At 35.4% G+C, this 7,500-nt stretch overlaps 5 non-coding genes across 5 annotated transcripts; 1 reads left to right on the forward strand and 4 right to left on the reverse strand.

Moving 5' to 3' along the window:
• Nucleotides 1-373: 373 nt before the first annotated feature.
• On the forward strand, nt 374-469 carry Trnay-gua (transfer RNA tyrosine (anticodon GUA)). Its single transcript has 2 exons — nt 374-410; nt 434-469. It is a non-coding gene; the product is annotated as a tRNA-Tyr (tRNA).
• A 400-nt stretch (nt 470-869) lies between these two features.
• Trnay-gua (transfer RNA tyrosine (anticodon GUA)) lies at nt 870-962 on the reverse strand. The gene is made up of 2 exons: nt 926-962; nt 870-905 (listed from the first exon to the last, which is right to left on the reverse strand). It is a non-coding gene; the product is annotated as a tRNA-Tyr (tRNA).
• A 1,210-nt stretch (nt 963-2,172) lies between these two features.
• On the reverse strand, nt 2,173-2,265 carry Trnay-gua (transfer RNA tyrosine (anticodon GUA)). Its single transcript has 2 exons — nt 2,229-2,265; nt 2,173-2,208 (listed from the first exon to the last, which is right to left on the reverse strand). It is a non-coding gene; the product is annotated as a tRNA-Tyr (tRNA).
• A 2,676-nt stretch (nt 2,266-4,941) lies between these two features.
• Trnay-gua (transfer RNA tyrosine (anticodon GUA)) lies at nt 4,942-5,033 on the reverse strand. Its single transcript is given in 2 exon segments — nt 4,942-4,977; nt 4,997-5,033. It is a non-coding gene; the product is annotated as a tRNA-Tyr (tRNA).
• A 1,368-nt stretch (nt 5,034-6,401) lies between these two features.
• On the reverse strand, nt 6,402-6,493 carry Trnay-gua (transfer RNA tyrosine (anticodon GUA)). The gene is given in 2 exon segments: nt 6,402-6,437; nt 6,457-6,493. It is a non-coding gene; the product is annotated as a tRNA-Tyr (tRNA).
• Between the last annotated feature and the right edge of the window lie 1,007 nt (nt 6,494-7,500).

The raw sequence follows: 7,500 nt of genomic DNA on the forward strand, positions 1-7,500 counted from the left end.
TAATATAGGGTCACAATTACGCTCGGCTAGGAAGGTGTTTAATTCGGTTATCATAATCACTCTTATTATTATTATTATTATTATTATTATTATTATTATTTTATTATTATTATTATTACTCAGAAGATAAACCCAATTTATTCTGAACAGGCCTACAGGGGCTATTGAAATGGAATTCAAGCCTCTAAAGAATGTGGTGCTCATCTGAAAGAAATAATAGGAAATGCAGATGTGTTGTCAAGAATTAAAATATCTCTGAGAAAATGACTCGAGTGGCGGGAATAGCCTTCGTACAGTCAAGGGAGATGGTGAGTTGCCAAGTACTAGTTATTTATTAGTTATATATTTGTAGGCTTTCTCTCTCTTGCCAGCGCCTTCGATAGCTCAGTTGGTAGAGCGGTGGACTGTAGTTGGAAGTAACAAACAGACAGACATCCATAGGTCACTGGTTCAAATCCGGTTCGAAGGAAAACCATTTTGTCGAATTTAATGGCCACATAAAAAGAGAAATTAAGAAACTATTTCATGTGGCACTACATCCTGGGGACGGACAAGGCGTATCAGCGCTAACTTTAAATTCATAAAGGCTGTTAAATTAAAGCAATATGGCATTAAAATGTGGGCATTATCGTATTTTGCGTTCACAATATATTCATCAGAAGTCATACCGTTATTTAGTAGAATATAAAAGCGTTTATTTCAAGGGAAGGAAAACTTAATTTGCACTGACCTAAATATTTGTCTCATCTCAAGATGCTTATGTGAGGAAGAAAAACTTGAAATATTCGCTTGCCAAATAAAATTTCACAAGAGGATATTTTGTTATCTTGTTGTTATCTTATTGCCCATTCAGTTTGACAAAATGGTTTTCCTTCGAACCGGATTTGAACCAGTGACCTATGGATGTCTGTTCGTACATTTCCGACTACAGTCCACCGCTCTACCAACTGAGCTATCGAAGGAACTGATAGATAAGTGAAAGCCCAAGAATATAAATAAAAAATAACGACTACTTGGCAACTGAATGAATCGTCTCACGGTACGAAGTCCATTACCGCCACTTCAGTCATTTACTCAAAAAAATAAAAAAATAAAAAATAAATAAATAAATAAATAAAAACTACATTCTTCGCAATGCATCGTCACTGGCCAAGTTAACACACTCCTGGCCAAACTTAATGATATCCATAATATTCTAGTTTCTTTAGAAAAGAAATGGACAAGTGGACGGAGACTATTAACTGTTTCCAGTTAAGTTAATAATAATAATAATAATAATAATAATAATAATAATAATAATAATAATAATAATAATAATAATATAATAATAATAATAATAATAACTATTATTATTATTGTTATTATTAAAAAGATTCACATGGGAGAAGAGAATGTCATTATTTGAAACCCAAGATTCCACAAAATAAAGATAAACACATAAAACAAAAATAAGCAAACATTCACGTAGTTAACCTACTAAATAAACAAGACACAAAATATGTTGCAAATCAATGTAAGTGGAATATTGTTTTTCATAATCAACAGCAGAACAGAATCTTGTGCTACTTCATTAGCCAGCCGAGAACGTAGTAAGTATATTAGTATAATAATATTTCACTTGAACAGGAGAAAGAGCTAAATGTTTAGTTTTTTACTTTGACCTTCTGAATTTCAATATCTTCTTGGTCAGTGACGCTGCTTCCGAAGCGCAATCATGTGAATACGGTTCTCAAAAAGAAAATGTTTTTTCTTTCGAACCAGATTTGAAAAATGTGGTCTATCGATGTCCTTTTATAATTTTCGAACTATATGTCCACCGCCCTACCAGCTAAACTAACGAACCAGATACCAAAGGAATGATCTCAAGAATATCAATAGAAAATAAACTGTCTCTTGCTTACTGACCACATTTTTGTTTTCCGTTTGAAGGCCGTTCTTGCCTTCGTGGTATCACTTACTCAGAGACAGTCATAATTTACGACTGCTCTTCATAACTCCAAAAAAAGTTGAGCTTTTCTTGGGCAAACTGTAGCTGACAAATAACCGTCAATTTATTCTACATCAGATAATCGCAATAATCAAATGAAAATCTTCCCTTTCGCATTTCATTACTCCGGTTGTATACGTCGATTATTTAGCGTATAGTAATTACGATTATTAACAAAAGCACTATCCTTCGAACCGGATTTGAACCAGTGACCTATGGATGTCTGCTTGTATATTTCCACCTACAGTCCACCGCTCTACCAACTGAGCTATCGAAGGAACCATCAGTAAAGAGAAAATTGTAAGTATATAAATGAAAAAAACAATGAATTGGCAACTCTACATAATGAGTCTGAGTTTTAAGGAACATATGTCCCGTCATCAGCGCCACGCATTCAAAAAAGAAGACATTCTTTGCAACAGCTCCTCACCAACAAAAATTATCTATTTATTTACACTTTTATTCACATGAGTTACATATTTGTTTGCCTTTCATTTAGGAGGCAAACTGCATGAAATTTGAAAGTCAGTATACTGGTATTCTTTTAATATTTTTGCAATATCCCTCATGAAATGTGTGGCCCTGTAAACAACAAATTACGCCGATGTAATGTGATGTGCGCGAGAGAAATTCTCAGCCCATATCAAAGTTAAATTTCAAAATCTATGAACCAGCCATCTTTTTAAACTTTCTGAATTAGTATTAGAAATAGTAGAGAAAACAGATGACTTACGAAACAAATTGGTCAGGAAAGTAGGATGGGTGACGGTAGCATTGATATCAATACCGTGAGTGTATGTATCGGAAAATGAAATCTATATAAAGATAAAAAAAAAAATAATTCTAGAAAAGCCCAAATCAACAATAATTGATCTACAGCAGCGAATTGTTAACAACAATCTAATACCCGGCTGACTTCACTGACCCGGTGCCTGACAATAGCGATTCCGGTTACCGGTTGCAAAATGACCTGAGTCACAAGTCAACAGCTCAGGTGTGACTCTGACCCTTTCCTATCTTGGAAATGGAAGCCAGCCAAGGCGACAGGCGTTTGCATATTGGCCTTTAGAGTTGGTAATCTAAGCCAAACAACGTCTTCAGGAAGAGGGATTCCAAGGGAAGGAATTCTCAAGGAACAGCACAGGGTAGTGATGCAAGACGAGCAAGGAGCGTCAGGTGAGCCGATATATACATATATATATTTTTATTATTATTATATATATCTATATATATATATATAATATGAATCTATATATATATATATATACAAAAATATAGTTATAGTAATATAATACGCACATAAATACCCACTGAGCTATATATCAAGTTTCCTTCAGTAACATACAAATGTTATGCTTATTTTCCTGTCATTTGAAACTGCACTTTTTTTTTATATTGTCTTCTTGTTGCTGGTGAAATCAGGATAATATTAATAACGAAACTAGACCGTAATCATACTGGGAAAGCCACAATATTGGATCGATTGCTTCCGTTTGTGTATGTGTGTGTGTGTGTGTATGTATATATATATATATATATATATATATATATATATATATATATTATATAAAAATATGATGTACTTATGAATATAGTATATAAAGGTTAATTAAAAAGTCACATAAATAATATGAGAGAGAGAGAGAGAGAGAGAGAGAGAGAGAGAGAGAGAGAGAGAGAGAGAGAGAGAGAAAATCATTTAAATTTTAAATGCCAATTTCCTCCTTAATTACCTTATTAACAAGGCACGCCAAGAACGCGTCAACGTATCTCATATTCACCATCAAGTTACAAACGGAAGCAATCGATCCAATATTGAGGCTTTTCCAGTATGATTGCGGTCTAGTTTCGTTATTAATATCATCCTAATTTCACTAACAAGATGATAATATAATAAAGTACAATTTGAAATGACATGAAAATAAGTATAACATTTTTTACTGAAGTAAACTTGACAGAAAGTGTCATTGGCTATGTAACAGCGAATAATATGACAATATATTATTATTATGTACTTTGTCAGGCCCGGTGAACTCTTGAGTGTTGCAGAGTTTGTTCACAATTAGGAAATAAATACCAGATTCATCACAGATTTTCCTTCCCTTTATGATGGATTTTCAGGAAACAATTTCTATACTGGACACTTATCATCGGAGAAAATGACAAAAACAATGACAAGGATGTCGTTGGGTGTAGTTTATTTTGAATGATACAGTTACATAAGGAATGTTCTTATCCTTAAATCTAAATCTTAAAGAACACGAATCATAATTTTCCAGTTCATTTTAGAATGACCAAGGAATCGTTGAAGATTCGTTTACAGCGTATGAAGATGACATTTTATCTAATACTACCAACTTACGGGAATCAGTTTCACTAGAATAGTAACTCATGTTAACTTTAGCGTAAGTAATTTATTGTTGCATGTTCTGGCAACATCACAATGAAGACCGAATCGTGTGAACGGATAAACAGAAACACGTGTAGCTCCATGCGCCAAACTGGCTGGCGCTATTGTCGGAAATTCGTTAGACGCCGCGTCAAAAAAAAAAAAAAAGAAAAAAAAAGCCCTGATAAAAAACAGGACCCAGTAACATTGCTTATCAGTGTCAGTTATTGTACTAGATAGTACAGACTCATAAGTTGAAATTCGTAAGTTTTTCTATACAAAGCGGAGGGTTTGAAATTAAGTAATTAACATCTATCTTTTCCTTGCTTTAAACCACACCTTCGACAAACACTACGTAAAATGTTATGAAAATTATCTAAAATACTTAAACATTCATTATGTAAAAAGAAATTTGTCCAATATATATTTACGATAGTGCTAAATGTTCTTTGTTTACAGCCTGCAAATCATGGGCCATGGCTCTCACTCGAGTGGGTCCTGAGTTAAGACACCTTGACTCCGGAATCCTAATTATCTTTATTTAAGAATTTAAATAAAATGCTTATCCTTCGAACCGGATTTGAACCAGTGACCTATGGATGTCTGCTTGTAAACACCTACTACAGTCCACCGCTCTACCAACTGAGCTATCGAAGGCGCTGGCTGAGAAGAGAAAGTCTTACAATATAAATGCAAAATAACGGTTACTCGGCAACTCGGCTTGAGTCTTAGAATCAGAGCTCTTCCCGCTGTCGGCATCACAAACGCAAAATATTGCCTATGGAACGGCGCTCCCCAACCAAGTCTCCCTTGTTTAACAGTAAAGGCAAAACAGACAAAGTCCTTCCTCTTGTATCTATTTCCCGACAGCCTGTCTGCTCATATATATCACTCTGTTGTATTTCATGCTATTAAATTATCATACCTGAAAAGTAACAAGACATTGGGTAATATTAACTGCCCATTTTCCATCTTGATGCAGGTGCTTATATGAGAGAAACCCGATGTCCTTTTGCCAGGCTTAAACAATAACATAAAATAACTAAAATGATAAAACAATAAAACTGACATTTGCTCTATATTCGCTCTTCAATAAAGAATCACAGAACTGGGTGGGAACCATTCCGTTGCATCAGTAAAAAATAATAATAATAAAAAATAAAAAGTAAAATATGTTCAAACAAATTTTTGCTATCATTCTAAATCATATCCCTGAAATAGTTATGGATATGTAACATGCTAATAATGGCACGTTAAAATTATATATAAAAAATCCATTCAAACACAAAAATTGACAGCCGCCGATTTTGCGTTCATATGCATAATCTTTATCCTATGTTGTAATAGAGGTGTTTATCACGGTGGCGTTTCAACCTTTAAATGAAATTCAGTCACAAAAGCGTGGGTGTGAATTATTATAAACAAATATATTGCAATGAATTTCAGTGTATAGTATTCGTTTATTAGCCCAGTTTACTGCAATGAACTTAAACTGGTTTGTGTGTTTAAGCGAGAGAGAGAGAGAGAGAGAGAGAGAGAGAGAGAGAGAGAGAGAGAGAGAGAGAGAGAGAGAGAGAGAGACAAAGATCAAAGTAATTTTATCCGTAAATTTTTCTTAGAGACTGTAATAAGAATGAGAGAGAGAGAGATTGTGCAACTCAAATGGAATTTTCTCAGCAGATTTATTGTTGCGTTTTCTGGCTTAAAACGCCAGCACGACTGAATAATATGGTGATAGAAATTCGTGGATTGTTGTACCAAACTGGCAAGGGCTAACGTCGGAAACTCGGATATTGCGTTAGACACCGCGTAAAAAAAACAAATAAAAAAAAGAAAAAAAATATCCATCCGCTTGTGTGCAAACACTTCTGTAAGACACCTTTGGCTTCGGAACCCGGGCTTTGAATCGCCACAATTAAGATAGCTCCGTGTAAGTAGGACCTAGCACCTTCAGAATCAGTGCCACCGGAATCATAGTTGTAATTATAAGAACTTTTTTTTTTTTTCTTTTTAATAAAATGGCTATCCTTCGAACCGGATTTGAACCAGTGACCTATGGATGTCTGCTTGTATATACCAACTACAGTCCACCGCTCTACCAACTGAGCTATCGAAGGAGCTAGCAGAGAAGAGAAAGTCTTACAATATAAATGAAAAATAACGGTTACTCGGCAACTCGGCTCGAGTCTCAAGAATCAGAGCTCTTCCCGCTGTCGGCACCACAGACCCAAAATATTGCCTATGGAACGGCGCACCCCAACCAAGTCTCCCTTGTTTCAACAGTAAAGGCAAAACAGACAAAGTCCTTCCTCTTCTATCTATTTCCTACAGCCTGTCTGCTCAACTTGGGAATGATGCACCATGTCATTTGGCCTCACATTCGGAAGATTTATCGAATGCATTCGATATATTACTGTTGCATTTTATATTATGAAATTATCATACTTGAAAAGTAACATGACATTTTGGTAATATCAATTAACTATTTTCAATCTTGATCCAGGTGCTTATATGAGAGAAACCCGATGTCCTTCTGCCAGGCTTAAATAATAACTTCTTCTTCCCTGCTGGTTCCCATTGTGTATATGGGGTCGCTGTTTGGGATAAGCCGTTTCCATTTATTTCTATCCTGCGTTTCTGCCTCATTAATTCCCTTCTCATTTCTTTCTAGGTTTCCTTCTTCTTCCTCTTCTTCCTTGAACCTCCATCCCCATAGTACGTATGTCTCCCAGCGTGGTCCTCATCTCTCCTCAACAGGTGTCCATACCATCTCAGCCTCCCCTCCTGAACATTTTTTGATATTTCCACCACCTTGGTCGACCCCCTTATGTAGTAATTTCGGATCCTAGAAGAGTTTATCACGGTTCATAAATAATGGCGATTAAATAGTTAAATGAACTTATTTGGTGTGTGTGTGTGTGTGTGTGAGAGAGAGAGAGAGAGAGAGAGAGAGAGAGAGAGAGAGACTGCAACTCTAATGTAATTTTCTACTGTCTGGCTGAAACGCCAGCACGATTGAATGTCACGAAGGTGATAGAAACTCGTGGATTGGCGAGGACTAATGTCGGAAACTCTGATATTACGTTAGACACCGCGTTTAAAAAAAAAAAAAAAAAATCGTGTG

This window comes from Macrobrachium nipponense, chromosome 11 (genome assembly GCF_015104395.2).
Source record: "Macrobrachium nipponense isolate FS-2020 chromosome 11, ASM1510439v2, whole genome shotgun sequence".
NCBI lineage: Eukaryota > Metazoa > Arthropoda > Malacostraca > Decapoda > Palaemonidae > Macrobrachium > Macrobrachium nipponense.